The sequence below is a fragment of the Rhinopithecus bieti genome, unplaced genomic scaffold, assembly GCF_001698545.2.
Source record: "Rhinopithecus bieti isolate Rb0 unplaced genomic scaffold, ASM169854v2 scaffold_3043, whole genome shotgun sequence".
Taxonomy (NCBI): Eukaryota; Metazoa; Chordata; class Mammalia; order Primates; family Cercopithecidae; genus Rhinopithecus; species Rhinopithecus bieti.
This window is the reverse complement of record NW_016804580.1, coordinates 2,037,331-2,045,118: the sequence shown is the minus strand read 5'-3', so window position 1 is coordinate 2,045,118 and position 7,788 is coordinate 2,037,331.

Genomic DNA, 7,788 nt, shown 5'->3' with positions numbered 1-7,788 from the left:
GATGCTCCTCTATTCATGATCGAATTAGGCCCTGATCACTCATTGGGAGGTGAAATATGGTAAGTCACAAATGCACTTAATACACCTGACCTACCAAACATCACAGCTTAGCACAGCCTACCTTAAACATGCTGAGAACACTTACATTAGTTTCCATTTGGACAAAACTGATATGGACAGGAGACAGAGAAGTGCTAGGTAGAGAAGGGCGGGATCCCTGACGAGGGCTCCACCCTCAGACCTGGGCCCATGGACCTAAGTGAGAACAGGCACTCCTGTTTTCATGCCCAAATGTTACATTTCCAAGACCGCTCTGGCTCACCACACTCCACATCCTGTGCCCATAAAAACCTGAGACCTTAGCGGGCACAGACACAAGCGCTGAACATTGAGAGGAGTGAAGGAACAGACCAGTGGAGAGCAGTGGGGTGGCACAGCAGAGAAAGAGAGAAGGACATCTGGACGCCAAGGGGAGTTTGGCCAGGGTTGGTTGGAGAACAGTCCGGCTGCTGGGCAGCCTGGCTTCAGGGGAAGACCACCTTCCCACTCCATTCCCCCCTTCCAGCTCCCCATCCATCTCGCTGAGAGCCACCTCCACCACTCAATAAAACCTTGCACTCAACCCTCCAGCCAACATGTGATCTGATTCTTCCAGGACACTGGGCAAGAACTCAGGCTGTCACACTGGCTCTCTGTCCTTGTGATAAGGCTCTCTGTCCTTGTGATAAGGGTCTACTGAGCTGACTAACACAAGCTGTCTGCAGATGGTATAGCTGAAAGAGCACACCGTAACACACGCCCCCTTGGGCTTCAGGAGTCCTGGATGCTGCCATGGGGCCAGAGCCCAAAAGCACTCCCCACAGCTTCTGCACCTGCCCATCTGCATGCTGCATGCTCCCCCTAGGGGTTTGAGCAGCAGGGCACCAAAGGAGCAAGCCTCATTCCTGTCGCACGCCCTGCGAGGGTCATAAGGGAACTCTTCTATTTCAAAATCATCTAACTCAAAGCCTATTTTATAATACAGTGTTGAGTATCTCATGTAATTTATTGGATATGGTACTAAAAGTGAGAAGCAGAATGAGTGTGTGGGTATTCGAAATACAATTTCTACTGAATGCACCATTTCTATTTTCGCATCATCATAAAATGGGAAAATCATTGTCTAACCATCTTAAGTCAAGGACCATCTGTATTTTGAAACTAGTCTAGCCAAAAACTTGGAGCATCCAAGGGAGAACTTGATAAAGAGGCTGGTACATTTCAGTGAATTTCAGCCTCTCCCTGTGGTTATGGCTGTGTCAGGCAGCTGTGAGGGGAAGCAGCCCACACACCCAGTGCACCTTGGTGAGGCCAGGCCGGGCAACAAGAATTTAGCCCTCCAAATGTCAGGGCTGTGTGTTCTGATTGGTGCTTTTATTTGCTTTCATCACTTCTCTTCAACCTAGTACTCAAAGTTCTAGTAAGAGCACGTAGGGAAGAAAAAAATAAATAAAAGCATCCAAATTAAAAAGGAAGAAGTGAAATTATCTCTGTACACAGATGGCCTGATTTTAAATATAGGAAGTCCTAAAGCTTACACACACATGCACACGCACACCACTCACACACAAATACACACCACACACACATACACATCACACACACAGACACCACACACACACCACACACACACACATACACCACACACATGCACATACACACCACACACACAAACACAAACTGTAGAGCTAATAAATTTAACAAAGTTGTAGGACACAAAATCAAAACACAAAAATCAGTTGAATTTTGATACACCTGTAATGAACAATCTGAAAATAAAATTAAGAAAATTCCATTTACAATAGGATCAAAAAGAATAAAATACTCAGGAATAAATTTAACTACACAGCCAAAGACTTGTCCACTGAAAACTACAAATGATTGCTGAAAGAAAAAGACCTAAATATATGAAAAGATACCCTGTGTTCATGAAATGGAACACTTAATATTGTTAAGATGTCAATATAATCTATAGATTCATGCAATCCCTATCAAAATCCCAACGATTTTTTTTGCAGAAATGAAAAACCACATCCTAAAGTTCATATGGAATTTCATGGGAGTCTGCACAGCCAAAACAATTTTGAAAAAGAATGAAGTTGAAGGTTTCACACTTCCCGATTTCAAATCATACTACAAAAAACAGTAATCTAAACAGTGTGGTACTGGCATAAGGATAGCCATATAGGCCAATGGAATAGAATAGAGAGGCCAGAAATAAACCTATGTGGGCAGTTGATTTCCAACAAGGTGCCAAAAGCATTCAGTGAGGAAAGAACAGCATTTGTGCTGGGAAAACTGGCCATCCAAAGGCAAGAGAACGAAACTGGACTGTTACCTTACACCAAATGCAAAAATTAATCCAAAGTGGATCAAATGCTAAACATAAGAGCTAAAAACTATAAAAGTCTTAGAAGAAAACGTCAGGAAAGAAAATCTTCACAACATTGGATTTGACAATGATTTCCTGGATTGGATACCAAAAGCACAAGCAACAAAAAAGTAGATAAATAGGCCTTTATCACAATTAAAAACTGTGTCCATCAAAGAACACTATCTAGAAAGTGAAAAGACAGCACAAAATAGAAAATATCTGTAAATCACATATCTGATTAAGGAATGAATATCCAGAATATATTAACAACTACAACTCAATAACCACAACAAAACCAAATACAAAATGGTCAGTGGACCTGAATAGACATTTCTCCAAAGAAGACATACAAGTGGCCAATAAGCTAAGCACATGTAAAGACGCTCAACATCATTAGTCATTAGGGAAATGTAAATCAAAACTATGATGAGATACAATTTCACACTCAAAAGAATTATTATTAAAAAGAAAAACAGAAAATAACAAGCGATGGTGAGAATATGAGAAATTGGAACCCTCAGGCATTGCTGGCGGGAATGTAAAATGGTGTAGCCATTGTGGAAAACAACTTGGAAATGCCTCACAAAGTTACACATATAATTATCGTATGATCCATCAATTCTACTTCTAGGTATATACCCAGAAGAACTGAAATTAGGGACTCAAACAGATATTCGTACAACAATGTTCAAAGAAGTATTACTTAGGATAGCCAAAAAGTAGAAGCAACTCAGGTGTCTGTTAGCAGATAAACAAATGTGGTATGCACTTACTGTGAGATATTATACAGCTGTAAAAAGGAATCCTGATACCTGCTACATGTACAACCTTTCAACATTTTGCTAAGTGAAATAAGCCAAACATAAAAGGACAAATATTATGTGATTCCACTTATGTGAGGTACATAGAATAGGTAAATTCAGAGAGATAGGAAGAAGAGAATTTACTAAGGAGTGGGAGGTGGAGGATGGAGGGGATGGGAGAGTTATTGTTTAATGGGCACAGAGCCCACTGGATGTTGGATGATGAAAAGTTCTGGATATACAGAGTGGTGATAGTTAAACAACATGGTGAATATATTTAAAGTCAATGAATTGTACAGTTAAAATGACTGCAATAATAACTGTGTTATGTATCCTTTACCACGTTTTTTTTTTTTTTAAATCCAACTCATGCCATCCTGTTTACAGCCTTCTACTAAGTTCTGGTTCTGAATTTTGGTTAGCTATTGATGATGGTGGTTATTTTTAACTAGTCCTTTCTTCAAGCTAAAATATAAAGGAAATTCTCATTTTTTTATTGGCAAGATAATCAACTGTGTCATTTCCTCCTAGACTTTCTCAAACATCGGCCACCTCCTACCTACTCAGTTTCATGTAAAATGAACTTAGTGTCTGCTTTGCTCTGAAATAGTTCCGAGAAAAACAGCTGGGCAAATTTTTTCATAACCTGTGACATCATTTCTCACAGATAAAACTGCTAAGCCATTCAGAAATGGTGTTTTCAGTAAGGCTATCTTTTAATGAACAAATTTATTCAAATCTTATCAACATAATTCCTATTCAGCCAAAAGAAAAGAAAGATATTTTGAGTAAAATGTAAAATTTAGATGTTCTTATACCTCATATTTTCAATCCTTACCAAAATATAGCAAAACATCAACAATGCATTTACAGTTTAATAGAAAACGACTATATCATAGCAATCCCATTTCTTTGCATTCAATTACTTACATAAAATTAGGCTTCAATTGTAACTGTCTTCAGAGAATATATTTAGATTTATTGTAATCTACAGTGTGTAGATTCATACTATTTGAAGGACCTTTGAGTTTTGTATTTCTATAACCAATACTTTGTTTCATTTGGTTCTGTTTGTCTTGGCACACATCGTTTTAATATACTAAATTTTACAAGGTAATTTAATTGAAGGCTATTTGACCCATTTAATTTTTAAAACAATTTTTTTTTTTTTTTTGAGATGGAGTCTCGCTCTGTCACCCAGGCTGGAGTGCAGTGGCACAATCTTGGCTCACTGCAAGCTCTGCCTCCTGGGTTCATGCCATTCTCCAGCCTCAGCCTCCCCAGTAACTGGGACTACAGGTGCCTACCACCACGCCCGGCTAATTTTTTGTATTTTTAGTAGAGATGGGGTTTCACTGTGTTAGCCAGGATGGTCTCGATCCCCTGACCTCGTGATCCACCTGTCTCGGCCTCCTAAAATGCTGGGATTACAGGCGTGAGCCATCGCGCCCGGAATGACCTGGATAATTCTTGGTGGTGGAGTATGTCCTGTGCATTTTAGGGTGCTTAGCAGCATCCCTGGCCTCTACCCATTAATGCCAGGAGATGCTCCCCAGGAGTGGCAAGCAAAAATATTTCCAGATATTGTCAAATGCTCCCTCGGGGGCAAAATTCCCCCCCACCTCCACTGAGAATCATTCAATACAGCAGCAGAGTGATCTGTGGAAACCTAAGTGAAAACATGTTACTCCTCTGCTCAAAACCTCTGATGGTTTTCTGTTATATTCAGCCAACTTCTTACAGTAACCAACAAGGTCCTATACACATTGGGCCTCTGGTTCTCTCTCTGACCTTATTACCTGCCATCTCTCCCTGGCTCATTCTGGTTTAGCCACCCCAGGCACTACACTGTCTCGGGACCTGTGCACTGGCTTGTCCCCAGTGCTGTTCCTACAGATATTCCAGTGGCCCTCTCCCTCCCTGTCATCAACAGTCTGTTCAAACATTGCCTCCTCCATAAGGCCTACTCTGTCCAACCCCACTAAAATGTAACACCACCTCACTCTACCACTTCCAATTGATGGCGGCGGCAGGCCGTTTGGAGCAGCTGCTGACATTACACCAGCTGCACCAGGGAGGTGTGGACAGTGGCAGCAGAAGCAGCTGTGGGAGCAGCAGTGGTGCCCCCCATCCAATTGTACCGCCTCCACCCTCGCACAGCCAGGCAGGACCCGCTCCCAGGCCCAGAGCCTCCAGTGTGGCCTTAACCTCACTCCTTGCCATATCTTGGGAACCTGTGATTACCCAGCTGAAGACACAGCCAGGAAAACATGGAGGGGAGGTGGAAAGGTCCTGGAGCCCAACCCTGGGGGACCCCACCAGAGCCTGTCACCCTGGGAGCTGCCGCAATGGGGCCAGGCCAAGTCACCCACCGGTGGAGGAGCAGTGTGGTTGGGCATGGAGTGGGGGGCAGAGAGGGGTTCCAAAGCAGAGCTGGGACTTGGGTGGTGCCATATTCCACAGAGACGGCGGGAGCTCCCCAGCCACAACTGCAGCTGCCCAAGCCATGGCTGCAACCTGGGTACCCCTATGCTCTTGGGAGCTGGGAGTAGGCAGGAGCCCCATCCTCCCAGGCATAGCTGCAGCTGCCCAAACTGCCACTGTGGATCCAGGCATCTCCCTGCACCCAGGAAGGCCCCTCTTACACCTGCAGGCTCAGAAGTGCCTCCTCCTGCTGTCTGGTTTCTCCCTGCTGTCAGCACCCACTCCGATAACAGAGCAAAGTTGAGCCCTAGCCCGGGAGCTGTCACAACCTGGCTGGGGGTACACACACTCAAGCAATGCTGGTCTGCCAGCTCCCTGCCACCTCGGCCCCCTCCAGACTTTGGGCACCAAGAAGTGTGGGAGGGAGGCTAAAGAGGAGCTGAGGGCAGCTGGGCACTGACCTGCAGGTGCCCCTTGACATGAACCACCTGAGCTCCATGAACAGTGGCAGGAGGCACACAGGCTCCTGGGCAGAAGGTAGCAGGTCCCCAGTGAAGCCCCGCCTTCAAGTTAGAGAGGGCCTAAAGGCTGAGGGCTGGGCTTTCAGTCCCATGGACCAGAGTGAAAACTTACGGTACGTTTTCCAAGCCTGCCTGTGGCTGCCCATGAACCAATCAGCAAGCACTTCCTCCCCTCTAAGGCCCATAAAAGCCCTGAACTCAGTCAGACTTGAGGAGACAACAGGATGACCAGCTGCAGAGAGGAGCTATCTTCTCTGCTGAGAGCTGGACACTTGTTAGGGCACCCTTGCTATGGACAGGAGATGCCCTCTGCAGGTCTTCTGTAAGGTGGTCTATTGCTCAGTAAAGCTACCCTTTGTCTTGCATACCCTCCAGTTGTCTGTGTAACTCATTCTTCCTGGATGTAGGACAAGAACTTGAGACTCACTGAATGGCCGGGCTAAAAGAGCCATAACACAAACAGGGCTGAAAACACGCCCCTTGCCTGCCACATTGTGGGTGACAAGAAGGAGACAAGAGAGAAGGAGAGAAGAGAGGAGAGAAGAGAGAAGGAGAGAAGAGTTGAGGCCTTTTGGGAAACCCAGACCTAGGAGCTCCCCAAACCAGGGCTGTGACACCCTCTTTAGGGTTCTGCAGTTCCTGGCATCTTCAAACTTCTGGATACCACGCCACATTCCCGTGTCAGTCGTGGAAGCTGCTTATGACACACCTGGTGCAACCACAGCCTCACAGGAAGCTGGTGCCCATGCCAACCCCTGGAGCTGCCTGTCCTGCTATAGCCGACTGGACCCCACACTTGCTCACACGCCTCTCAGTGCTCTGTGCCTGGCTCACCCTTGACAGGCATGGGATCCAAGCTGGTAGCAGGAGCTGAGCACAGCCTTCCAGGCTGATTGGGCAGAAGCAGCCCAGCAGGCCAGAGCAAAACTCAGGCAAAGGCACCACTGGCCATAGAGGTTTCTGGCTGATGAAGCCAGATCCCACAACACAATCTCCAAGTTTCATTTTTTTCACATAGCACTTATCAACTTAGGTCATAATATATAATTTACTCATTGTATGTATTATTTATTTAATCTTTCCCTACTACAATAAAAGCGGAGATTTTTGTCTATTTTCTTCGTGGCTCTTCCCCCAGAACTTAGCATGGAGTCTGGCACATAGTAGATGCTCAACAAATGTTTGCTGAGTGGAAGAATAAGTAAATTAAAAGTCTAATATTTTCTCATAAATACAACATTTTCATTTTGTCAGTGAATCCAAAATGGATTGTAATTAGTCACCATTTATAAATTTGAGGAGGGCAAGTTGATAATATTTTGTTTAGTATTTTACTTTTTGTTCATTTGAAAATGTCAGTTTCTGTTTATTGGACACCACGGCTAAGAATATTTCTTTGCATGAGTACTAGTTAAGGTAACAGAAGTTCACATGACAGAAGCATGCTTTGGCCGATTTAAGCAGAAAAATAATTTATCGAAAAGATATTGGATAGCTATTATGGAGCTTGAGAATCAAGTTCAGAAAGTTCTCAAAATCAAAGGGAGCCATGGTCAAAACCTTGTCACAGAACTACTTTCCACAAACACTGTTTGTGGAAAAACAATTAACAATAGAAGCAGTGGCT